At 43.3% G+C, this 26,532-nt stretch overlaps 1 protein-coding gene across 5 annotated transcripts in view; it reads right to left on the bottom strand.

The window, feature by feature from the left end:
- Positions 1–19,816, bottom strand: part of PDE318 (P-loop containing nucleoside triphosphate hydrolases superfamily protein) — a 189,141-nt gene extending 169,325 nt beyond the window's left edge. For 4 of the 5 annotated variants that reach the window (XM_086493186.1, XM_086493188.1, XM_086493185.1 and 1 more), the window contains exon 1: positions 19,555–19,815. The gene's annotated coding sequence lies outside the window, so the exon portion shown is untranslated. Of the gene's footprint in view, positions 1–19,554 lie in introns of all 5 variants that reach the window. The other variant, XM_086493189.1, reaches the window with a different exon arrangement.
- Positions 19,817–26,532: the final 6,716 nt, after the last annotated feature.

Raw genomic sequence — 26,532 nt, 5'->3', positions numbered from 1 at the left:
CACGCAACCCTCAGCTTATGCAGCAACTACAAAAGTTGATAGTGCAGTGTGGCACTATCAGCTTGGGCATATGAGTGCCAAAGGAATGCAAATTCTTCAAACAAAGAAGCTTCTACCAGATTTGAAAGAAGTGGACTTAGAGTTCTGTGAAGATTGTGTTTATGGTAAACAAAAGAGGGTAAAATTTCAAAAATCAGGAAATGAAAGAAAAAATAAAAAACTTGAGTTGGTTCATTCTGATGTTTAGGGTCCTGCAAGTACACCATCACTTGGTGGCTCATTGTACTATGTAACATTCATAGACGATGCGACTAGAAAAACATGGGTTTATGTCATGAAGAATAAATCCGATGCATTTTCCATATTTCAAAGGTGGAAAGCCTTTGTGGAGAATGAAACAGGTACCAAGGTTAAATACCTCAGATCTGACAATGGAGGTGAATATTGCAGCCAAGCTTTTGAAAGCTTTTGTGCTAGCAATGGCATTCGGAGGCAAAGGACAACCCCAAGGGCACCTCAACAAAATGGGATTTCAGAAAGGATGAACAGGACAATCATGGAGCGAGCACGAAGCATGCGGCTACATGCAGGCCTACCGCTTGAGCTTTGGGCGGAAGCTGTAAGTACGTCTGTGTACTTAATCAATCGGTCACCCTCAACGGCATTGGATAGGGGAGTTCTAGAAGAGGCATGGACAGGTAAACCGGTGAACTATGCATTTCTAAAAGTGTTTGGGTGTGAGGCTTTCATGCACATAGATAGAAGCCTATGATCAAAGCTAGATGCAAAGTCCAAAAAGTGTTTCTTCATTGGCTATGGAGAAGGTGACTTTGGGTATCGCCTATGGAATCCTGAAGATGGTAAAATCTTAAGGAGTAGGGATGTAATTTTTAACGAACAAAATATGTACAAAGATTACTTGGAAAGAAAACAAACAAAAGAAACAGGTGATGAGTACATGGAGCTTGAGGACGGTGAAGACTCAAGGACTGCAAACGGTGACAATGTGCAACAACGTCAACCAAATGAGGAGCCTCAACCTATTCCCCGAAGATCTACAAGAGCAATGGTTTGTTCCTTCCTTCAACCATCTCTTGATCTCAGATTCTGGAGAGCCGGAATCATATGAAGAAGCTATGCAACATGAATCCAAAGAAGAATGGACGAAGAGCATGCAAGTGGAGATGGACTCACTACATCACAACCAAACATGGGAGTTGGTTTAGTTGCCTAAAGGTAAGCGGGCACTTCAAAACAAATGGGTGTACAAGCTGAAGGAAGAAGAAGGTGAGAAGAAAAGGTACAAGTCTAGGCTTGTGGTAAAAGGTTTTTCTCAAAAGAAAGGTATTGACTTCAATGAAATATTTTCTCATGCTGTAAAAATGAACTCAATTAGGCTTGTCTTAAGCCTTATGGCTGCTCATGATCTAAATCTCGAGCAAATGGATGTAAATACGGCATTCCCTCACGGTGACTTAGAGGAGGAAATCTACATGCTTCAACCAAAGGGGTATGAAGTAAAAGATAAGAAAAAAATGGTTTGCAGATTAAAGAAGAGCTTGTATGGTTTAAAACAAGCATCAAGACGATGGTACTTGAAGTTTGATCGATGGATGTTGGATCATGGATTCACAAGATGCAACTCGGATCACTGCGTCTACACGAAGAATTTGGGAGATGGGAAATTCATCATCCTAATGTTGTATGTTGATGACATGTTGATTGCAAGTGCTAACATGCAAGACATCAAAGACCTAAAAGAGGAGCTGTCTAAATCTTTTTCAATGGAAGATTTAGGTGCTGCAAAGAGAATACTTGGTATGAAAATATCAAGGGACAGGACGAAGAAGACAATAAAGCTATCTCAAGAGGATTACATCAAGAAGGTATTAGAAAGGTTTGCAATGCAAAATGCAAAACCAGTTTCTACACCTTTGGCTGGTCATTTTAAACTAACGAAGGATATGTGTCCAAAGACACAAGAGGAGATAGCCTATATGTCTAAAGTTCCATATGCTGCAGCGGTAGGTTCTCTAATATATGCTATGGTCTAGACAAGGCCAGACATTGCACATACAGTGGGAGTTGTGAGTAGGTTCATGGACAACCCAGGTAAAGAGCATTGGCAAGCTGTGAAGTGGATACTTAGGTATCTAAAAGGGACAACAACAAATGCTTTGTATTTTGGAGGAACTGATATTTTTCTAGAAGGGTATGCTGATGCAGATATAGCAGGTGACAAAGATACTCGAAGGAGCACTACTGGCTATGTGTTCACAGTTGGAGGCAAAGCAGTAAGCTAACTGTGGCAAAGCAGTAAGCTGGGCTTCAAAGCTGCAGAAAGTGGTTTCACTTTCTACCACGGAAGCAGAGTATGTAGCAATGACGGAGGCAAGCAAAGAAATTATGTGGCTTCACAGATTCTTAGAAGAGCTTGGATTCAAACAAGACAATTGTGTCTTGTACAATGATAGCCAAAGCGCTATCCATCTTACGGAGAACTCAGCCTTTTATTCAAGGACAAAGCACATTGAGGTGAGATATCACTTCATACGCACTCTTTTGGAAGAGGGACAGCTAAAGCTAGGAAAGGTGCATACAAGTGAAAGTCCTGCAGATATGTTTACAAAGGTGGTCAACAAGGAGAAGTTGAGCTTTTGCTCATCTTCAATCGGCATTGAAGGATAAGAAGCAAGGATGGAAAGCAGTCACAGGTTTGGTTTAGAGGTCAGCCTCCAAGTGGGAGATTGTTAAAGTATGGAGCTTAATTTACCCTTGTAATTTTCTGTGGTAAAAGCGCACATTTGTAAGGCCCCCATTATGAGGAGAAGCCATCGTGCGTGAAGGAAAATCACTCGTTGGAAACCAAAATTTTCATGGCCAAAAATCAGGGGCAACTTTAGGGGCCTCGGGGACGGAAGCCCCCAAGACTTTTTTTCCCCTAGCCGGAATATTCCTTTTCGCCGGAATATTATGGCCGGACGGCGGCCGAAAAGTGGTTGGAAAACAATCGATCGTTTGGCCGGTGGTCGGAAGTCAATGGCCGGTGGCCGAATTCAAAATCAGATTTATCTACACAAGGACGGCCACACATGGGTGGATTGGAGGGTCCGATTTGGACTTATTCACACAAGGGCCGCTACACATGGCTGCCTCTCATAAGAGAGGGCAACCCTTTTGGCCTATAAAAGGAGGCCGTTTCTACACACATTTTAGAGTGTGAAGTTGATACAACAAGGTGAGTGTGAGGTGGTGAGAGTGAAGCAAGGCGGGAGCTCCATTAAGGGTATAATCCCCTTGTAAACTACTTCTTGTTTTGAAGTACTAAAGCCATTGAGTGGCTGCTTTCCCGTGGACGTAGCCCACATTGGGTGAACCACGTATATCGTGTGTACTCTCTCTTTCTCTCTCTACTCTATAATCTCGTGTATGTAAATCTGTCTCTCTCCATTAGGTAATCTACTCAATTATCTATTTAGCTACGTCTTATTTCCTAACAATGCAGATTGCACAAGAGGGGAGCCACTCCATTCCCTTGTCACAGGTTACCTCAATGGAAATAAAGTCGTTGATTTCTCTTTGAGATTTCAAAGATAGTGACAAGCTGACAATGTTCTGCTTGATGACTTTATGAAGAGATGTAGATTGAAATGGAAATTCCTAGAATGAATTTGTTACATGTGCTCTCTTATGTGTGTATTGTTTGAGTACGTATCGGAAAGATGAAATGACTGCAGCGTTTTATCTAGTCACCTCACGGGTGATGTGAATGTCATTGTGGCAAGATTTAGTAGATCAAGACATCAGTGAAAAGATCAATGGGATCTGGATGTGATTGCTAAATAAGTTACAACGATCATCGTTCTCATCTGAGATCTCGAAGGGGTTAACGATGTGAATGTGATGTGACTGGCATCTTTGTGCCAGTGTTGGATGTGTGCAGTCTCGTACATGAGTACTTAAGAGTCAGTGTCTACTGAGCTAGTTTTTGTTCTAAGTCTCTTTTGCGGGTGTAATCGAGGGCACAATTCTTTCAAGAGGGGGGTATGTCACAAATTTGTAATGTGGCATGGCTCTAACTTGCAGATTCTGATTGAGAGGCCCAAGAGGGGTTAGGGTCAATAACCTAACCCTATCCAACTTACATAGTGTGGCTGAGGGGCCCCAGCAACTTAAAAATAAAGCAAGGACATCAAAATATCGTTTGGAGACTAAGGTGGCACACCGTACGGACCAGCACAGATTTCGCGGAAGTTGTTGATGAGGCAATACGAACGGCCTAGATTTTACGGAATGTCCCAAGGGGTGCCAGATTAAGGGATTAGTGCTTTTGGACGCCAAATGTAAGGTGCAACAGAAGTGAATGTTGAACTTTGCTCAAGATGAGTGCTCCGAACTGTGCTCAAGGTTCCTTTTACTTACAGAAGGGAGAGCCTTCCGTTCCTTTAGTGAGACCCCTCCAAAGGCCCCACTCTCGATGGCAAGAGTGGTCTACTATTGATTGCACAATCTGGTACAAGATGCTGATGCACATCTAATGCTTGCTATGTAGATGTCGACGGTGTGGACGACGAGGACGGGACTATGGCTGAAATCTACATGCTTGGAACTGGTTCTTGTCCTACTGTTCTTTCTTGCTTAGAATCACTGGATCTGCTACGGGAATGGACGGCACGTCGAGGCTAATGGGCTGAATACTGAAAACGCTGGCTGATTGCAGATGATGCAAAACACTAGAGCTTTCTGAGGTCCTTCTTTGCGATTGGAACGATGCGGTAGAGATCTGTAGCAAAAGGACCAAATCGCCTTCTTCTTAGGGCTGAATCTGCAAATCTTCGGAGCGTTGATGGCTGATTCAAAACGCTGATTATGGCTGCTGAAAACGCTACTGTGGCTGTCCCAAAAACGTTGCCTTATGGCTATGATACTGCTGCAGAAACGCTGCCTCTGCTGGGTTTCGAACTGCTGAAATTGCTGATGCAAAACGCTGGTGTAGCTGAGTGGAAACGCCAGATCTTCAGGCTGAAAAACGCTAGGGGTTCTTGAGGTTGATCTTGCTTGAGAAGGTGCCTGTTGAGCAACGCTCCTGTTGCCTCTTCTGCCAGAAAGTGCTAGCCTTGGTTTGCTTATATATTATCTTAGCAAAATTGCCCTACCTAGTTCCCAACAAAAGTCACTTAATAAATAAGTAAAAAATGTCAAAAATAGAGAAAATAGGTTTAATGCACTGGAAAATTCCCGTAATGGATTCTGATGGGAATGCTGATGATCATGTTGTGTGCAACCGGAGGATATGCATCTAATCTAAGTGACTGGTCATGCACGGTCTGCGAACAGACTCACAAAAGTGCCAAATCACTTCTTATTCTAGATTGACTTGACTGAACCGAACCCTGGTCATGTTGTAGCTTGTCCACGGACACATAGGGTTGGATGTGTCACGTGACATCCCCTCCTTTTCAAAGTGAGGTACTGGTACCGAACTGTATGGCGTCGAGAGAGATCGCCAACAGCGTCTGAAATCCTAGAAAGGACTCTTCGCCGGCCCACTCTGATGTGTGGGTCGTGCGATACTTGAACATCATAAAGGTTTGCAAAGCTTGCTTCTTTGGGCCGCGCCGAAAGCGACACAAAGTCTTCTGTGGCTCTTTCGAAACTTCAACTTCGTCTAGAGTCATGCTTCTTCTATCTTCAAGAATCTCCATGGCTGAAAATACCGGAAACCACTTCCCAATACAAAAATATGAACATACCTATTTCATGTAAAGTGACTGGAAAAAATCTTGTCTTCCTCAAAGACTGTGCATGCAATGTAGATGAACAAAGAGACAGAGTGCCAAACCGTTCACCACACACACGCAAACAATGAGATCAAATCTTGTCTTTCTGATCTAAATCAATCAACTGTGGCAATTCACAACTGAAATGCCCATGCTTGGTGTTCATACTTTCTTGTGCTCTTTCTACGACTGTGTCATGCCAAGGAAGACACATGGAATGTGACTTCCTTGAATGCATACTTTTCAGCTTTTCATGAGAAATCCGCATACATCCATGCTCATCCATGAGTGAAACATGCTCAACGTACAATATGTCATGCCTAGGGAAAGGGATCACATAAAGACGCTGACTAAAATACAGGAAACGATCGTGAATGAAACATTCGAACAATGCGTACTAACTGATCATGCGAACTCAAGTACTTCCTGTGAGGGTTCTTTGGACCTAGGCTCGAGAGCCAAGATCGGTTCTTCCTGATCGATCGAATCTGCAATGAGGTTAGCGTCACTAGAAAAAGTATCAACTAACACACCATCCTTGTGAACAATCACATCATCTTCATGCAAATCATCATGCTTGTGAGAAATCACATCTTGATCATGCAAATCATCATGCTTGTCCTTATCATCCAAATCATCATGCTCATCATTATCATGCTTATCATAATCATGCAAATCCTGTGTATCATGCTTTAGAGAAGACGAGACCGAGAGTCTCCTTCTCCTGAATCCATTCAATCTTCGCCTGCACATTAGAAATGAGAGATGGAGAATGAACAACTTGCTCTCCGCGAATGACAATGGGAGAGTCACTTTTGGCATTGAAAGTGAACGTATTTTCCACCCAATCAATGAGAGGGTTTATAACCGGCCTGTACAACGTAGAGGGCGGTACTATTTCAATTACCTGTTAACTTTACACAGAGCACAGAGAAGGGAAGAGAACACAGTTGCGTCCAGCGACTAGAATGTCACTGCGCACACGAGACCGACACCCTGTAGGCCCCAAAGACTGGCGCCCCTTTCGGTATTTCTTTATTCAAATTAAGGTAGACGATCCGACCACTTCGCACAAGCTTTCACAAAGCTGTCCAAACCTGGCGAGGGCTGAAAACGCAGGTTTTCGACCTGATTTTGGCAACATAACGACGCAAAAACCCCTGTAGGTCAAAAGCACCTGTCTAGGACGCATTCCCTCGCTATCTGGAAGCTTTCTGGTGAGCTGTCACAGAAATTCAGCGGGCTGTAATTCCCTGTTTTTCATTGCCGGGTGCCCAAAAGCCTGTACACGCATCCCAAGGCTCTCACGAGGCTCCCCCGGGGTTCCCTTGCAGTTTAGGTGTGAAACCCTAAACCTGCAAAAAAATACAGCAGACTGTAATTCGCTGTTTCGGATCGTTTTTAGCGGAGCGAACACGCCTACACGTGTCCCAAGGGCTCCCGCACGCAATGGGACAGTTCCCCTGTGAATTGGACGAGTTTTCACGAGAGAAAACTCTCCGAACTCGCAATCTTTCGCGATGGAACTGTGCGTACTTGTGGGGGATTAGCAATTAGCTAATCCGGTTCCTGTTCAGAAGGCTCTTGCCTTGGCAAACGCGCATAAACCCCCAGAACTGTACATGTTCATCTGAGTAGCCCAACTAGTGGGGCATTACCATATGTACCAAAAGGGAGAGAGAGATGCACGAGAGCAAATCATCGCGCTACATGAGACAGAGGAGAAGGCAAGCTTTCCATTAAAGCTGTAGACCTGCATTCACTACTCACACACACACTGTAGCTCACTTATGTTCAAAAGTCAGCCTCCTCTCTCAAATTGGACGCCCCCTCTTCATGCTGGAAGTGGCAAAACTGCCTGGAGCCGCCATGTGTCCAGTTTGCCCCTTTTGAGTTAATTCTCTAGTTCCCATTGACTTATAAAGTTATGAGTGACTTTCCGAGTGGCCCAGACTTCATTTGGCGTACACAGGCTTCCATACTCATCAGAATTCACTGTTGACTGGCCCGACCAGTCCCAGACTGACCGACCCAGACTCCCGCTGTGAGAAACCTATTCGGTCGCAGTCGTTTCACACTGGCCATGCAATGTCCACTTGCACCTTTTCAAGGGTTCCGGGGAAAACAAGTAAAAATAAAAATAAATAAAAATATATAGTACTTATTTACGGAAGGCAACAGGAAAAATACACCTCCTGGTGACATAACCACCCTTGAAATACTGCAAGCGATCTCGCTTGCATGCGATCTCGCTTGCATGCCAATAATACATGCGGTATCTCTTGATATCACATATATTCTATGATGGGAATCCAAGATATACATGCTTCCGGAAATGTAGCGTTCACCAACCTGGCTACGACACATATATCAAGCATAGAAGTCTTCTAGTGTACTCTCAAGCACAAACTTCTCTAGCTAAATTTTGTATGGAAAGAGTAGATACAATTGCTTAACTACTCTCTTGAGCATCATGAACCATGCTCTTGCCTTGCTCCAGAAAAGGCTACATCAAGTCATTGTGGGTTCCATCTGAAAGGCTTCAAGATACAATTGCAATAGCTGAGGTGAATCAACCAATTCAGACTCTTCCATCCATTTGGCATCCAACGATGGATAGTTCTTGAACTTCACCAAATAGCGTCTTGCAACCTTTCCTCTAGCCTTTCTTTCTTTATGTGCCAATATCTGTTCAGGAACAAGCATTTCATCCAATTCTTCCACTTCGGGTTGTTCCTCATCAAGTATATTCTCTGACACATCACCAACAAAGGGTCTTAGAAGTTAGAAGGCTGACATGAAAAGCATTATGTATTTTCCAATCTTCTGGTAGCTTTAACCTGTAAGCTACATCGCTGATCTTTTCTGAAATCTGAAAAGGACCATAATATCGTACACTGAGCTTAGGAAACAAGCGTTCCTTGCCTTTCCTTTTCCTTAACCTGGCCTTTTCAAAGCGCAAAAGCACCCAATCACCAAGTGAAAATACAAGTTCACGATGGTGACGATCAGCAGCTTTCTTTTGCTTAGCCTGAGTCTTCTCAAGAGCAATCTTTATCTTCGTGTATGTTTCATCCATATCTTGCACATACTTGTCTGCCTCAAATATCTTGTCCTTAGTCTACAAAATGGGCCGGACTTTCTTCCCTCCTTCCACTATCTCAAATGGTGCCTTACCTGTTGACGTATGCACAGTGTTATTGTAAGCATATTCCACCAATGGAAGATGGTGTTCCCAAGTTGCCTTGTGCTCTGACACATAACATTTGAGCAGGTCCAGGACAGTAGAATTTGCCTCTTCTGAATGTCCATCAGTTTGCGGATGAAACGAAGAAGAGAACTTTAGCGTAGTGCCCATGTTCTCAAACAATGCCTTCCAGAAAAGACTCGTCATACATGGATCCCTGTCACTGACAATTGACTGAGGCATCCCGTGAAATTTAAAGATATTGCTCATAAATATCTTGACCATGTGTTATGGCTTTATCTTCTTCCTGACAGGAATGAAATGGGCCTGCTTACTGAACCTACAAATGATAGTCCAAATCCCATCATTGCTGGTTTGCGTCCTTGGAAGATCAAAGATAAAGTCCATTGCTATGCTTTCCCATGGCCTATCTGGGATCGGCAATGGCTACAACAATCCCGGTTGCTTTTGTCTGTCAAATTTGACTTTTTGGCATACTAAGCATGATCTTACAAATGTGTCAACATCTTGACGCAAAGCTGGCCAATAGAAGAATGCCTCAACCCCTTTCACTGTCGCATCAATTCCACGATGCCCAGCATAAGGTGGACCATGACTTTCCATCAAAATCTTTGGCCGTAACTGTTTAGTAACGCATAACTTTCCATGCCTCATGAGAAAGTCATTCTTAAGCATATAGTGCTCATGATGTTGCCCATCAACAAGCTGGTCATAGATCCTTGCAAAATCTGAGTCTTCAGCATATTGTGTCTTCATTTCGTCTAGTTCACAATGGGACGGAATTGACACTACTGAAATTTGGGGCTTTCGTGACAACGTATCAGCCACCACGTTCTTTTTCCCTTGCACATGCACAATCTGAAAATGGAACATTGACAAGATGTTTGCCCATCACATGTGCTTCTCAGACAACTTCGTCTGTGTGAGAAAATATCGCAAGGTTTGATGATCCGTTTGGACAACAAAATCAGCCCCTAGCGGATAGTGTTTCCAACTAGTGAGAGCATGAATTATTGCCAGCAATTCTTTCTCATAGACTTGCAAGTTCCTTTCAGTCTTCAAAAGAATTCTGCTCTCATATGCGACTACTCGGCCATTCTGCATTAGAACTGCACCAAGACTATGGCCACACGCATCACACTAAACCACAAAAGGTTTCGAAAGATCTGGCAAAATGATTACCAGATCTGAAGTTAGCTTCTCTTTCAAGTGTTTGAACGCTAAAATTTCCTTGGCTGTCCACTTGAAAGTAACTCCTTTTCCTTGTATTGCATGGAGTAGAGAAGCAATCTCAACAAAATTTCGGATGAACCTCCTGTAGTAGGAACATAAGCCTAGAAAGCTTCGGATGTCATGTACGGACTTCAAGTCTGGCCATGATCTAATTGCTTCCACTTTAGCGGGATCCATGTGTACCCCATCCTTTGAAACAATGTGCCCAAGGAAGTGAATCTCTTGCAAAAAGAATTCACTCTTCTTCGCATTAATGAGTAGCCTGTTCGTACGTAACTCATTGAAAACTGCATTCAAGTGATCCCTTCAGACTTCAAATAGACAATCATGTCATCAAAGAAGGTACCCACGAAGTTTCTATGTGGTCTAAAAATTCTGTCCATCATTCTATTAAACGTGGCAGGAGCATTTGTGAGACCAAATGGCATAACAATAAACTCATAGAGACCAAATGTTGTCCTGAACGCAGTCTTATGGACATCTTCTTGTCTAATGCGTATCTGATGGTAGCCACTCTTTAGGTCTATCCTTGTAAACAATGATGCTCCCTCAATTTAAGGTAGACAAATTAGATACAACTTGAGGTACTTCTTTTGCAAAGATCAAGTACGCAGAAAGATGATTCTTTATTACAGATGAAATAGCAGAAGCAGAAACAACTGGAACAGACTCGCCTTTAAGCTTTACATCAAGGACATGAGTCTTTCCTCATGTACAAGGGTAATCTTTTTGTTGTAAGTATCCACCATAGCATGCAACCTGTAACACCATGGGACACCCAGTAACACATCAGAGCCCTCAAGTGGCATAATATGAAATTCTTTCGCATCCACATAGCTCTGAATGTGCAAACGAAGCTTTCCCAAAATGGGAGTAACAGGCTCTGAATGACATGTGCATGCCAAACCTGCTTCCCCTGTCATACCCATCTCCTCTGCACGAATGCCCAACTTTGATGCCAATTCTGGTGATATGAAATTTGCACGGGCTCCTGGATCAAAGAAAACCAGCACTGTCTGGTCTCTAACTTTGCCCCAAGCTATGCACAGCTCCGTGGCATCTGTGTTTGGCTGGTCTCCAACCAAATCTGGAACAAGTCCTGCACTTGGCTTTGGCTTCTTCCCTTTATGGTCTGACTTGTCATCCTTATCCTGTGACTTCTTCTATGGGCATTCATTTGCAAAATGTCCTTCCTGTTCACAAATGTAGCATTTCTTGGCCTCCCTAAGAGCTTTCCTTTCTTCAAAAGTTTTGCCAAAAAAATGCCTTTTTTGTCCTTGTCCTCGTCCCGAAGAAGACTTAAACTGCTTCTTGGACGTATCACCTTCTTCAGTGGAGGGCTTCTTTGTGGGAGGCTCAGAAGGCTTTGCTGCAACATTGCCCTTGGTTGAAAACTGTTTGCCCTGGGACCCTTTCTTGTGGCTATTAAATTTATCGGAATCTCCCTTCGACAGATTGCTGGCCACTCTTGCATTCTCTATCAACTGAAACATATTCATGACAGTAGTCTTTGTGCAGTAGTCCCTGATTTTCTTGGGCAATCCGCAACAGTACTTCTCAATTTGTTCTGACAATGGCACAAACCTGTAAGAGGTGACTGGCAACAGTGCGGCCCAAAACTGTTTATTGTACTCTTCAAGATTCGCACACTGTTAGCATTCAACTCGTGCCATTCTGTCATCACATCCACTTCAAAAGTGTTTGTCAACCATGCAGGCGCAAAAAGCTATTTGAATTGGACCCACGTTGTTGGGGCTTGACCCTGGTTCAACAATGCGGTCCACCATTGAAGCGCATTCCCTTTCAAGAAAGTGGCAGCCTTGCGTATCTTTGAAGATTCCGTGAAGTTTCCTCCAGCATAAGCTGCATCGAACTACTGTATGAAGGTCAAAGCCTTCAATTGGTCCTCAGTTCCTCTGAAAGTTTCAAACTTCACTCCCTGCCCACCTTCCTTGTAATCCTTAAGCTGACTCAAAGAAGCCACATTAGCATAAACAGGTGCCTGTAACAGTGGTGCTCCATGATTGTTCATTCCAGCACTCCCATCAACTGTTTTACCTGTCATATCTGCATTTTGTACGCATGGCTGCGAAAAACCAGCCATACCAAATTGTGTTACAGGCACTCGAAACTGGCCGTAGGCACCCTGAAAACCTGGTTGGACACCCATGTTCGCGTACATAGGGTTACCCATGCCTGTTTGCATTGTCTCGAACACATTCCCTGGCATATAACCTGTGGAAGGTCCAGCCATAGCTTGAAACACTGAACCACCTCCAAAATAACCAGGATAAGTATTAGGTAATGGAAGGGTCTGACGCATAGCGTGTTCATTACTCCCTTGACCATTCACAAACGGTTCCTGTCCAACTAAAGCAAGTTGCTTTGGATCATTGGACACTGCTAGTTGCTCAACCACATGGGCTTTCCCTCGAGCATCATAAGTCCTCTACGCATTGGAAATCTCCTTTTTCTGCAACGGCTCAGTCATGCCCTGTGTAGGAGGCTGAAAACCCTGTGTCGAAGGCTGTAAGAACTCCTGCATCCTTGGGTTGTTAGCCAACTGTTGAAACATGTCCATGCAGCAACGTAGTTGAGTTCTAAACAACCTGTCCTCTTCTTGAAGAGTTGAAGGAACTTTCTCCGTGCCATGTGAGGAAGATCCCTCTTCAGGTACTTGGTCTCTCTTCTCTGCCATAACAACAAGCTCTCTGTTGCTTTCACCCACAACAATCCACGCTGCACTTTTTGAAGAAAAAGTGACTATCCCGTCGATGGAACCATATAACCGGCCTGTACAACGTAGAGGGCGGTACTATTTCAATTACCTGTTAACTTTACACAGAGCACTGAGAAGGGAAGAGAACACAGTTGCGTCAAGCGACTAGAATGTCACTGCGCACACGAGACCGACACCATGTAGGCCCCAAAGACTGGCGCCCCTTTCGGTATTTCTTTATTCAAATTAAGGTAGACGATCCGACCACTTCGCACAAGCTTTCACAAAGCTGTCCAAACCTGGCGAGGGCTGAAAACGCAGGTTTTCGACCTGATTTTGGCAGCATAACGGCGCAAAAACCCCTGTAGGTCAAAAGCACCTGTCTAGGACGGATTCCCTCGCTATCCAGAAGCTTTTTGGTGAGCTGTCACAGAAATTCAGCGGGCTGTAATTCCCTGTTTTTCACTGCCGGGTGCCCAAAAGCCTGTACACGCATCCCAAGGCTCTCACGAGGCTCCCCCGGGGTTCCCTTGCAGTTTAGGTGCGAAACCCTAAACCTGCAAAAAAACACAACAGGCTGTAATTCGCTGTTTCGGATCGTTTTTAGCGGAGCGAACACGCCTATGCGTGTCCCAAGGCTCCTGCACGCAATGGGACAGTTCCCCTGTGAATTGGACGAGTTTTCACGAGAGAAAACTCTCCGAACTCGCAATCTTTCACGATGGAACTGTACGTACTTGTGGGGGATTAGCAATTAGCTAATCCAGTTCTTGTTCAGAAGGCTCTTGCCTTGGCATACGCGCATAAACCCCCAGAACTGTACATGTTCATCTGAGTAGCCCAACTAGTGGGGCATTACCATATGTGCCAAAAGGGAGAGAGAGATGCACGAGAGCAAATCATCGCGCTACATGAGACAGAGGAGAAGGCAAGCTTTCCATTAAAGTTGTAGACCTGCACCCACTACTCACACACACACAGTAGCTCACTTATGTTCAAAAATCAGCCTCCTCTCTCAAATTGGGCACCCCCTCTTCATGCTGGAAGTGGCAAAACTGCCTGGAGCTGCCATGTGTCTAGTTTGCCCCTTCTGAGTTAATTCTCTAGTTCCCACTGACTTATAAAGTTATAAGTGACTTTCCGAGTGGCCCAGACTTCATTTGGCGTACACGGGCTTCCATACTCATCAGATTTCAGTGCTAACTGGCCCGACCAGTCCCAGACTGACCGACCCAGACTCCCGCTGTGAGAAACCTATTCGGCCGCAGCCGTTTCACACTGGCCATGCAATGTCCACTTGCACCTTTTCAAGGGTTCCGAGGAAAACAAGTAAAAATAAAAATAAATAAAAATATCTAGTACTTATTTACGGAAGGCAACAGGAAAAATAAACCTCCTGGTGACAGGGTTATGCTCACGAAACCATCAAATGCCCAAAATCATATCACATCCGGAAAGAGTAGAGACGAAAAATTTTCTACGGAAACCAGCTTGTTGAACTGTAAACAACACATCAAGGCACTCCTTCGTGATGAGAGAGTCCATACCGGGAGCGAAGCCAGAGACCTCAAGAGGAGATTTCTGACTAACCTCTAGGTGGGCTCTCTCAACAAGAGGGACTGATCACATTATGCATACTGCCGGGTCAAACAATATGAAAAAACGTTACCCCGTCATATGACCATAACATTTAATGAGAGACTCATCAATGGGAGGGTCATGAGAAACTTGGGGCACACCCGTGTTGTCATTGATTGCATTGACAGAGGAAGGGGGTTCTGTGGATTCTTTAGATTCATTCAATTCAAGCTTAGGACATGTTCTTTTTATGTGACCCTTAATGTGACAATGAAAACAACGACCTTCCTTAGAATAAGTGCTTTGCTCTTCCTACGTGATGTATCCTCTTAGAACTCCTTGTGCTACCTTTTCATCTGGAGTGAGCTTAGGTTTAGCAATTGTGTTAGCTTTACCCTTAGGTTCACTTTGAGAGTTCTTTTCTGAGAGACTATTGGAAGATTGGTTAGAAGAGTTACCGTTCTTACCATTCTTACCGTTCTGAGGGTTCTGAGAGGTCTAAGGGGTACTTGTCGAAGTCTTGTTTTCCTTATGCTTTCCCTTGTTGTGCTTCATCTCCTGTGTGAGAGCAATCGCTACCGCCTTGTTGAGATCGATTGGATCGAGCACCTCGACAGTAGACTTGATATACTCGTCCAATCCATAAAGGAATGCCTCCTTGCGCTCCGCATCCGATTTGCGTAATTGCGTGCTCAGCTGCAAAACACAATTAGAGAAAGTTCTCAAGGAACTTGGGTTCTTGTGGGTCTTGGGTTCTTGGGTTCTTAGGGGTCTTGAGTACTTGAGGTTTTTGAGAGTCTTGAGGTTCTTCTTTCGCTTGCAATCTGTGTTAGAGAAGGATCTTCTCTTCACCCGAGTTCTGCTCTTTTCCGCGGGCGCACCCCTTGACGGCCTTGCGCTCACACCAAGGTTGCTTTTTCCCACCTCACATCGATTGGCCGGCCGCTAAGTGCACGGTCCGCTCTCAATGAGTGAAAAGAGGCACAAGGGGAGGCTGGACAAGCCCTTCTTTCTTGGGTTTCCTGTCACTCTTCAAAAACACGACTAGGAATCGACACGCCCAAGAAGTCTTGGGTTACGTGCTACCGCAACAAGCAAAATAAAAAAATTATGTGGTTCTTGTGGTTCTTTCCTTGAGTGATACAGAACACTGCCAAAGCTCTGATACCAATGTAAGGTGCAGCGGAAGTGAATGTTGAACTTTGCTCAAGATGAGTGCTCTGAACTGTGCTCAAGGTTCCTTTTACTTACGGAAGGGAGAGCCTTCTTTCCTTTAGTGAGAGAGTGCAATGGACACAAACTAAGTGAACAAACACTGTGAATGAAAGTGCATGAGACTGAGAGAAAGAGAGAAAAGAGAATACGACACCAGAGACATTGTAAACCCTCCTCCAAGGGCACCACTCTCGATGGCGAGAGTGGTCCACTATTGATTGCACAATCTGGTACAAGATGCTGATGCACATCTAATGCTTGCTATGTCGATGTCGACGGTGTGGACGACGAGGACGGGACTATGGCTGAAATCCGCAGGCTTGGAACTAGTTCTTGTCCTACTGTTCTTTCTTGCTTAGAATCACTGGATCTGCTACGGGAATGGACGGTACATCGAGGCTAATGGGCTGAATACTAAAAACGCTGGCTGATTGCAGATGATGCAAAACGCTAGAGCTTTCTGAGGTCCTTCTTCGCGATGGAACGATGCGGCAGAGATCTACAGCAAAAGGACCGAATCGCCTTCTTCTTAGGGCTGAATCTGCAAATCTTCGGAGCGTTGATGGCTGATTCAAAACGCTGATTATGGCTGCTGAAAACGCTACTGTGGCTGTCCCAAAAACGCTGCCTTATGGCTGTGATACTGTTGCAGAAACGCTGCCGCTGCTGGGTTTCCAACTGCTGAAATTGCTGATGCAAAACGCTGGTGTAGCTGAGTGGAAACGCCAGATCTTCAGGCTGAAAAACGCTAGGGGTTCTTGAGGTTGATCTTGCTTGAGAAGGTGCCTGTTGAGCAACGCTCCTGTTGCCTCTTCTGCCAGAAAGTGCTAGCTTTGGTTTGCTTATATATTATCTTTTCCCAACAAAAGTCAATAAATAAATAAGTGAAAAATGTCAAAAATAGGGAAAATAGGTTTAATGCAGTGGAAAATTCCCTTGATGGATTCTGATGGGAATGCTGATGATCATGCTCAGATCACTTCCTATTCTAGACTGACTTGACTGAACTGAACCTTGGTCATGTTGTAGCTTGTCCACGGACACATAGGGTTGGATGTGTCACGTGACACCAAATCCTTTCAAAGCAGGTGCCTTTGGGTCAGAGGCCTGTTGTAAAACGTTTATAAGCATAGCCAGGGCCTCTCTCCCACAACGTTAAATTTCGAGCACTAGTGTGCACGTGGCTCCCTTGGATGCCGTCTATATGGAAGATCTGAGTTTTTAAAAAGGTGCTTGCGAGTGCCACATCACTGGAATCGCTCAAAAAATATCATCACCCTCCTCTCTCTAAGGTAGATTAGCTTGGGAGCACTGCAAAGAGAGGACTCTCAGACATTGTACCTTTGTGAAGCAATAATAAACAAATATCGAAAGGGACGCCAGTTTTTGGGGGCAATCTTTGGGGCCAATGCATCAGGAACCGGAACTCTGCCGCTTCGTGTCGACTCTCTCCTTCTCTCTCTCCCCTTATTCAAGTTCAATTCAATTGTTTGCAGTTTTCTCACGTGTGTTGCTATAGATCTTTGGCTTGGGGTGTCCAAGCCTATTACAAGCAGAATCTCTCTCTCTCTCTCTCTCTCTCTCTCTCTCTCTCTCTCTCTCTCTCTCTCTCTCTCTCTCTCTCTCTCTCTCTCTCTCTCTCTCATGCATAATGTCTTCGCTCTACGCTTCCGCATCATCAACTTTGACAAAGATCCAGATGATTCACTTTAGAGAGCTGCAATGACACAATCTGATTTAGGCAAAGAGAGGAGAGTGTTGCAAGAGCAACAACAAAGGACTGTGCTTGATTCAATCCCAAAGGACAAGAAGTTGCTCAATAATTTTCTGAGTATTTAAAAGTAAACCATGGCCAGCTCATGCTGCACGTATCTTGCAAAATCCCAGCATCTCTTGAACATCTCATGCAATCAAGCATAGCTAATCGCATCTATAGAGATGCCCTCGCTTTGTATCAGATATTGTGAAGAGCGCATAGCTATATTGAGCTATCATGTTACTAAAAAGCACTTGTAGAACCTTGCCAGGTGGATGCTATGAGAAGCCAGCACCATCGTGAGTAAATAGTAAGAAATCCAGATGGTTCAATTCGGAGAGCTACAACTGAATCAGGCAAAGAGGGACGAGAGCGACAACAAAGGACTAAGCTTGATTCCATCCCAAAGGATCTGAATTGTCCTTGAGAAGATTCCCATGCCGGAAACAGGAGAGCAGAATCTTGCTCAGGAACTTTGTGGTGTAAGACTCTCTATGTACGGCTTGCCAGAACGATAGAAGAATGCATTTGCTAGGGCACCCTCATTTGGCTAGTGGTCAAAGCTATCAAAACAGGAGCAAAGACAAAATCTTCCCATTTACAAGTGGAAAAATGAGCTGCTTAGAGCAGTCCATGAGAACCACATTTCAGTTGTGATTTTAGCCCTCAACTAGCAATCGCATCATGAATTCTCTTACCCATGCAAAGGATTTGCATAAGGCCACATGCCCTCCCGGTGCAAGCATACAAGATTTCTGCTGGAGAAAGCTCTTCCCTTCCCAGACACGAAGTTTTTCATACGGGAGAATGCCCTCAGGGTCCAAGCATATGTGATTTTTGTTCAAAAAATCCTTCCCTAATTATCATATGGTTACAACAGGCGATTACCCAATAATGATGCTGATGGATCTAGACTCTTGTATCAAGACGAGGGTGTTGGAGAGGAGCCTGAAATTGAGCTCAATGAGGATGAACCAGCCTTCTTAAGAGGATAAACAAGGTACTCCATTCATGTGTCACCTGTGAAAATTGTAAGAAATCCGAATGGTTTACTTCAGAGCGCTGCAATAACACAATCTGATTCAGGCAAAGAGGGAAGAGTATAGAAAGGTTATGCTTGATTCCATCCCAAAGGATCCGAGTCATCCTTGGGAAGATCCCATGCCAGAAACAGTAAAGCAAAATCTTGCTCAGGAACTTGGTGGTGTAGGACTCTCTACGTATGACTTGCCGCATTGGGAGATGGTTGCATTCGGAAAGGCAACCACAGTTGGCTAGCTATCAAAGTTATCAAAACAGGAGCAAAGACAGCATCTTCCCATTTACCAGCAGAAAATGACCTGCTTAGAGCAATCCATGAGAACCAACTCTCAGTCGTAATTTTAGCAATCAACTCCTGCGAAGGTTTTGCATAACACCACATGCCCTCAAGATGCAAGCATACGTGATTTCTGTTGGAGAAAGCCCTTCCCTTCCCATATGTGAAGGTTTTGCATAAGGCCACATCCTCTCTCACTTCAAAGAGCTGCAATGGCACAATCTGATCAGGCAAAAAGGGGAGTGTTGCAAGAGCAACAACAAATGGCTATGCTTGACTCCATCCCAAAAGATCCGAATCGTCCTTGGGAAGATCCCATGCCAAAAACAGGAGAGCGGAATCTCGCTTTGGAACTTCATGGTGTGAGACTCTCTGCGTATGACTTGCTGGAGTGGGAGAAGGATGCATTGTGTAAGGCACCCACATTTGGCTAGCAATCAAAGCTATGAAAACAAGAGCAAAGACAAATTCTTCCCATTTACAAGTGGATAAATGAGCTGCTTAGAGCACTGCATGTCAGTTGTGATTTTAGCCCTCGACTAACAATCCAACCCATGCGAAGGTTTTGCAGAAGGCCACTTGCCGTCAAGGTGCAAGCAAACCTGATTTCTGTTGGTCCTTCCGTACCTAATACCCATATGGTTACAGCAGCCCAGAGCAGCCCGTGACTAGCTATCTCATCATGAATTCGAACGGAGAGAGAGAGAGAGAGAGAGAGAGAGAGAGAGAGAGAGAGAGATTACCAACCTGCAAAATAATTTGAGGGTGATCGAGCTTTTGTTGCTGCGTGCTTGAGACTTTGCAACAGGTCAGGTGCCTCAATTCAAGGAGCCGCACGTTGCAATAGGTCGAGGCTGCGTTCTGGAGACTTTGCAACAGGTTGGGTGAGAGAGTACGAGAGTGCCTCAATTCAAGTATCCACACTCTGCAACAAGTCCAGAGAGAGGTGCTTGGAGCATAGCAGCGTTGTGAGTAGTAGCGCCATCGTCAGCACTCACCAGCTATGTAGAAAAACGATAGGGAAAATTACGAGAATACCCTTGAAATTTTTGGAAATTCCCATCTAATTTTGAAAATTCTATACTTTCTTTAACTAAATTGCTTCCATTTTCACATAATTGATCCTTTGCAATACTAAGAATGCATCCATACACTTGTTTTAGAAAAATTAGCACCATTGCACTAAGAAATATAAAATTTACATGTGAAAAGTACGAGTTAGTTTATCTCTAGTGTCCAAAAGACCCTTAAAATCCTTGCCAACTCACTAGAGAACAATTGCTACTATCAAAATTTCTAAAATGTAATGTACTGAGCGATGTTTCTAAGAAATTTGAGGGCTATTAGGGGAATTTTTGCAAAATTTAAGGGAGATATTACGAATCATGATAAGATTCAAGGGCATATTGGAAAGATTTCTCCAAATTTGAGGGCTATTTGGTGGGGAATTTTCGCAAAATTAAGGGGGATATCAAGAACTACAGGAGTATTTTGGAAATTTTCATAAGCTTGAGGAGTATTTTCGTAATTTTTTTCCAAAAAAATAAATAAAGCACCATTGTTGTATGTAATAAGTAATGAACTTGTCGTTTTAAATGCTCCGCCACATGGATTAACACTAGTTTGGTACCAAAACAAATTTAAATTAAATACTACTTGCCTTAGATGATGTTTTAAAGAAAACCCTCTTGATATGCTTAAATATGTTAGCTAGAAGGTCTTTTAAAAATACAACCTTGCATTTTAGAATCCACGATTATCAAGAACTATACTCATCACGATAACCTTCGGAAGACTGCGATTGATGCTTTGAAGAAATCGACTTTGTAAGGTCAAGAAAAAATGAAGTGACCTTGTAGAGAATTTTATGTGACTTGTCCACAATTGTGCTATAGATAAAGAAAGTTTCAAGTGAAACAAGTGAAAGGGTCACGACGGCTTTCAAAAACAATAAGAAAGTGATAAAATTGTTAGGTTGCATTAAATTGGTATCAGTGTTTGGGAAAGGATTGCCTCAGCTTAGTCTTGAGCCGATTGAAAATTGAGACTAGCTAGCTGCAAACCATGGTAAACAAAAGAAAAACCGATGAAATATGTGAGAAATTGGTATCAGTGTTTGGTAAAGGATTGCCTCAGCTTAGTCTTGAGCCGATTGAAAATTGAGACTAGCTAGCTGCAAACCATGGTAAACATAAGAAAAACCGATGAAATATGTGAGAAAGGAAAGTAGTCCAAAAATTCTCAAAATTTTTGCTAGTATTTCGGTTTTCTTCTTTGTGAGGAGGAAACTCGATTAGCGGCCGCTTAATAAAAGAGACTTTCTCGAATGTGAACACTAACTAGAATCAAGCTATAAAATGCAAGAAATGTAAAGCCATGTGAAGTTGTGAAATGAAAGGTGAAATAAAAAGATCTAATTAATATATGTGTATGTGTGTATAGAATATATTAGAATTATGCAAGGTGAAGCTTCACTTTAGCATTCTAAAACAATAGAATGAAAAAAAAAACATATATGTGTGTATGTGTAAAATTTACTAAAATTATGTAAGGTGAAGCTTCACTTTAGCATTCTAAAACAATAGAATGCAAGAAAAGTAAAGACATGTCATGATGTGAAATGAAAGGTAAGTCTCCATCATGCATTGAAAACAATGAAAGTCTCCCCAACCCAACATAACACTAAGGGTTTCTTTTAGAAAGCAAAAAAAACCGGTTTAAACTATATAAAATAATGGAAAGTTCTACGTGTTTGATATGGCCATTTTAAGCATATCTTTGTATACAAAGGAAAATATGTTTTTGATGTATTTGTGAGTTTTAGACAGTGATACATTGCTTATCCTTTCTATTGAGGACTCAAGGTGGCAAATAGAAGGGTTTTGGTATGCAACAATTATTGGATCATTTTAAATATTCAAAATTGCGTAATTGAAACCTTTAATATTTTCATTCTTGAGATATAAGCATTCAAAAACTCAAATAATATCAAACTTTTCACATAGATTAACTAAATGTATCAAAGTACATAATACATACACAATTGGGGCACCTAAAACCTTAGTTTCAATGTTATTATGAAAAACTCAAGATTTTCAAGAGTTTTTGCACAATAAAAAATTCAAGAAAGAGTGCAAGCAACGAGATTTAATTGAGTTAAGGAGCCAAAAACATACGTAGTTTCTTGGTTTCAATATATAAAGTCATATGTAGTTGTCAAATTGCACTAGAATAGTCCCAATTCCATGAGGGGGCCTTTGGAATACCAAAATTATGCTTTTATTCAGCATGTGCTCAAGTATGAAATTATGTCTATAACTTGTGTGTGACTTGGAAACTCTTGGAATTAGGGTTGCAAAGAAACACACACAGCTTGGAGAAGACGAAGGAAGCTCAAGGCACACAATAGAGAGTGTGTTACTTGGTGTGCAATGGAAAGATAGATAGCCCTAGAGTGATGGGCGTATATACAATGCACGGGGGAAAAAACCTCCTAAAGAGGGAAAAAATGCCTCGGCGGTCCTAGTGTGTTCGCACACTTCACTACCACATGTATATGGTAACAAATCCCCCCTGGAGTGATGCGGTGAACGAGAGCTAGCACATGAGTAAAGGGAAGTGCCATGCCCTGAGGACATGATCAGTCCACAAAGGGGAGTAAGCCCGGCCCAAAGCTTTGCGGAAATCTTCGAGCTTTTCACCAGACAATGCCTTTGTGAAAAGATCAGCAAGGTTGTCCTATGTTGGCACCTAAGCCAAGCTGATCTCTCCTGCTGAGAGCCTCTCCCTGACATAGTGGTAATGCACCTCAATGTGCTTTGTGCGAACCTCTCCCTGACATAGTGGTAATGCACCTCAATGTGCTTTGTGCTTTGTGCGAGCATGAAAAACTCGGTGCCTCGCAACTGCCAATGCGCTCTGATTGTCAGTGTAGATAGTGTTGGCAGTGTCCCGTCCAACACCCAAATCAACCATAAGGCGCCTGAGCCATACACACTCAACCGTAGGTGTGAAGACTACCATGTACTCAGCCTCACAACTCGAAGTGGCCACAGTAGGTTGCTTCTTGCTCAACCATGATATACATGAACTGCCAAGCATGAAACAAAACTTCTTGTGGACACTCGCGTGTCAAAACAACCAGCCCAATCTGAGTCCGAAAAAGCATGTAAATCTGGCAGCAATGATCCCCCCTTGGGATAAAACAAGCCAAGATGTAAAGTGCCACTAAGGTAGCAAAAAATCCTCTTGACAACCTATCATTTCTTAGACCCTGGGCTATGCATAAATCTACTTGTGAGACTGCAAACTCAATATATGGCCTTGTATTGCATACATAAATGAGGCAGCCAACATCAGTTTGGTAAAGAGTGACATCAGCAGGATGGCCAACATCATGTAGACTCAACTTCAAACCTGTTTTCATGGGAGTGGCAATAGGTTTGCAATCCTCAAGTCCAAACTTACATAGCAATGTCTCTATGTAACTTTTCTGACACAAGGCAATACCACCATCACACTGCTTAAACTATATGCCCAAATAATGATGCAACAACCCCAAATCTTTCATCTTGAAAGTAGCATTCAAATTAGCCTTAAATTTGGGCAATATGTCTCTCATTTGGTCCAGTGATCAGCAAATCATCTACATAAAGAACCACAATGAGAAGTACATCACCCTCACGCTTTACATACAATGTGCTTTCTGTTGGACTGTTACGAAAGCCTTGTTTGACCAAATGAGTGTTAGCTTTCTCATACCAAGCACGAGGAGATTGCTTCAACCCATACAAAGCCTTGTTACATTTGCACACTTTGTCCTCTTGTCCTTTCTTGACATTGAGATTGCATTTCCAATTTGCTAGGTGCCTTGCTTGGAAGTTGATGTGTCCTTGTTGTCTGGATTTCTTGGACAATCTTCAAAAAAGTGTCCACCTTTTCTTCCACAATCTGAGAAAATACGCCATGACTGGTGGTATTTCAATTGGTTCTGTCATATCAAGCTCTAGCTGAGAAGTTTTATCTTCTGTGTTGGCCAAGTTGTCGGCATCTTCTTTTAAAACACTAAGCATCAAGCTGTAGATTGCTAGCATATGAGAGTCGTCGATTGCACTCTGATGAGATTATTCTTGGCATCTATGAAAAAGAGCTTCTAGCTGTCTTGTATGCCATGGATACGTGGAGGCATTACTTATTTGTGACGCCCTTCATCATTCGCACGAATCACCAAAGTCTCAAGTACTTCATGACACAAAAACAACCCTTTTGAAGATGCTAAATGGATACAAGAGCCACAATTGAAGGATAGTATGTCACTTGTAGCTACCTACAATGAATTTCATGCAAAGCTCTAATGTTTTTACATCAATGTATTCAATGAAAATGCAATGAAGAAAAACGCGATTCTCACTTTTGAACTCTGTTTTCACAAGTTATTCATTAATGTTTAAATGTAATGTGTATGCATACCAAATGTTGCACATTTGCGGTAGATTTTCTCTCGAGTACCGAGTAGATTTGCAATCTATTGTGGAAAGGTTCTAGCGAATAGGGTAGACATACTTGCGGTAGATTTTCTCCCGAGTGTCAAGTAGAATGGTCATCTACTTTGGAACAATAAACAAATGCGCTAAAAATGAATCCTGAGAAAAAAGCCAATGGACTAAAGATATCTTTAGTGAATAGAAGCATAGTCGAGGAAGACTATGATTTCAGGGGTGGGGTAATGTCACTAGAATTCATTTTTGGTTTACTTAAATGAATTTTCTCTCGCTATAACTGACCATTCTAGTGAGAGAAAATAAAAATAGTAGAAGGGCTAATTATGTCCAATGGGTAGAAGAATGTGTTTGGCGACTAAAGAGTTCCAAAATTTGAATGCATTCTTTAAAGTGCCAATGAAATTTGATAAGGATTCAATCGCGATCTTATGGGACAAAGATGGGATATTAGCGAGTCCAAAACAGATCCCAAAAGCCTTTTAAAGTGAGAAGGATAACCAAAAGATGGGAATGGGAGCCAAGGTGTTATTATTCACACTTGGAAACCTAAATCTATGTGGAGATAAGGAATGTGGTCCACAAGCCTCGCATGCAAAAGAGAAGGTGAGAGGAGTAGCTCTAAAAATAAAAAAGCTACTTTTTCAGGACCTAGGGTGATTATTTTTGGAATAACTCAAAAAGAAATCGTTTTTATAAAAAGGGACCACTAGGGTTGTCAGGACAAGGGTCCTACGGGGCAAGGCCCAACCTAGGGGGTCAGGGACCTAGGCCAAGGGCCGGCTGGACCAATGCGGACTGGGGATCCACTTAAGGCAAGTGCTAGGAGCTAGCCTATATAAGGGGCGCTAGGGAGGAGGATCCCAGGTTCAGTTACCCTAGGTCTTACATTGGTATCAGAGCTCAAGGGGAAGGGAGAGCCATGGAGGAGGGGAAAGGGTTCTCTTTAGGTCTCTCTCTCTCTCGATCGAAGAAGGAGGCAACCTCTCATCAACTCAATCAACTTCAGCATGGCCTCTCAAGGGCGCTCAGGCCGTGGGAAGGACGGCTTCACAGGTGAGGAAGGCATGGACGAACTCCTTGTCGGCAAAGCCCGACAAGAAAGCAGTGGAATCGGCCTCTTGATTGGCGGGTTTCGGCTAAGGGGTGGCCCGCGGGAAGCAGTTCTTGCACACAGACAAGGCCCAATGTGACCTGCACAAAACTGCTCCATCTTGGGCTTGATGGATTCGCCAGGCAGCCAATAGGGTTACTCGTTTTTGGAGCGGGTCAAGATACCCAGCGTAGCGCGAGGGCTGAGGAATTTTCCTCCCTGCACAATAGACGCTGCGTTGCCTCCATAGCCAAGGTGAGTTTTTATTTTTATTTTTATTTTTCATTAGGTTTTTCCACACAAGGGGGCTGTCTCACCCACGGGGGCCGCCTCAAGTAAGTAGGCCAGGTTGACCGCCATGGGCATGAAAAGACATGCATGCACCTCCTACGCTTCGCTGCACCATCGGCAAGACAATACACAGTCGGTCGACATGCAAACTCGACTTGGTTTTTGGGGTTTTTGGCGGCATCTTCCTCCAATTCCACAACCCCAACACAGTGGTATCCGTCAACACTGCTCGAAACTCGGTGGGGCAGGGAACATCTGCACGTAGATGAAAATTTTAGCATGCATGCTCATGCATCATGCAAAACTTCGACGGCACGGCAAGTCAAGTCGCATGATTAACAAGGTATGCATAGATTTTCTGTTTGATAAGCACTCCAAGCACACACAGCTTGTGACGGATATTTGAAGCATTCACATATTGTTGCCCTACATTAGTGGCAAGGGCCAATTATTAGTTACACGCCCACATCAAGCACGGCTTCTTATTTCAGTAAATCATGTTTTTTAATATATATAAACAATAGTCTGTACGACATACCCTTTTATGGTATAGTTGCTGACATGTACGACATGTTATGCACTTACTTTGATCTTGGAGTACATACCACTATTTTAAGATGATGCGACCTAGACGGTGAGCACGTAGGGCAACGTGTAAGCCAGGTAACAATAGCTTGTCTACATGCCACTAGGCAATGAGTCTATGTCTACAACTTTCATACGGCATCACGTCTACGGATTACATTATCCTACAAGGATTACAAACATATTTTTATGTTGCTTGAGTCGGTATGACAAGCTCTCTCAAGGAGATTCAAGAATGCATGGCATGTTATTTTGAAG

The sequence above is a fragment of the Adiantum capillus-veneris genome, chromosome 21 (assembly GCF_014529385.1).
Source record: "Adiantum capillus-veneris isolate H3 chromosome 21, ASM1452938v2, whole genome shotgun sequence".
NCBI lineage: Eukaryota > Viridiplantae > Streptophyta > Polypodiopsida > Polypodiales > Pteridaceae > Adiantum > Adiantum capillus-veneris.
This window is presented reverse-complemented; position numbering and strand designations above follow the sequence as displayed.